We start from the raw sequence: 751 nt of genomic DNA, 5'->3' as shown, positions 1-751 counted from the left end.
AAAATAAAATAAACTTTCATAAAATAAATAAGTAGAAACAAAATAAAATAAAATAAACTATAATAAAACAAAATAAATAAAACTTAATAAAATAAATAAAATAGCAACAGTAAGTATTTTGTTCTAAGTAGAAACAAAATAAAAAAATAAAGCAACAAAGAAAACAAAAAAACAGGAAAAAAATAAAAAAATGCCACCTCCTGGGCCACCACGGCCTGAATACGACTAGAAACCCAGCTAGTTGGGCTAGGATTCAGGCCCGCAGAAGGACCAGCAGGCCCACAGGCAAAGCAGTGTCAAATTAGGCCCATAGGCCTGCAGTTCAGTTCGAGAGTGAGGAGGCAGCAGTGCTTATAAACAGGTAGTCAACGCTCTCAACTAGCGAGGTGGGACTAAACTCCCACCACCACGCTGCTGTGCAAGGCCATTGGTCCCTGTTGGTGGCACGAACCGGGACCAATGCCACCCTTTCGTCCCGGTTCATGGCAACAACCGGGACCAATGCCCCCCTTTAGTCCCGGTTGGTGGTACCAACCGGGACTAAAGGGTATCTTTGGTCCCGGTTGCTGCTATGAACCGGGACCAAAGGCCTGGGTATATAAGTAGCACTTACGAAAATTTGACGAACTCATCGCCAGTTGCCCCGACGACGCCGAGCTCATCGACGCCGCCAGGCTGCCCAGATCGACGCCGTCCGCTGCCCCGACGCCGCCCGCCGCCCAGACGCCGTCCGCGCGCCCCCGTCGTCCCC

The sequence above is a fragment of the Triticum aestivum genome, chromosome 3D (assembly GCF_018294505.1).
Source record: "Triticum aestivum cultivar Chinese Spring chromosome 3D, IWGSC CS RefSeq v2.1, whole genome shotgun sequence".
Lineage (NCBI taxonomy): Eukaryota > Viridiplantae > Streptophyta > Magnoliopsida > Poales > Poaceae > Triticum > Triticum aestivum.
Note: the sequence above shows the minus strand (reverse complement) of the source record.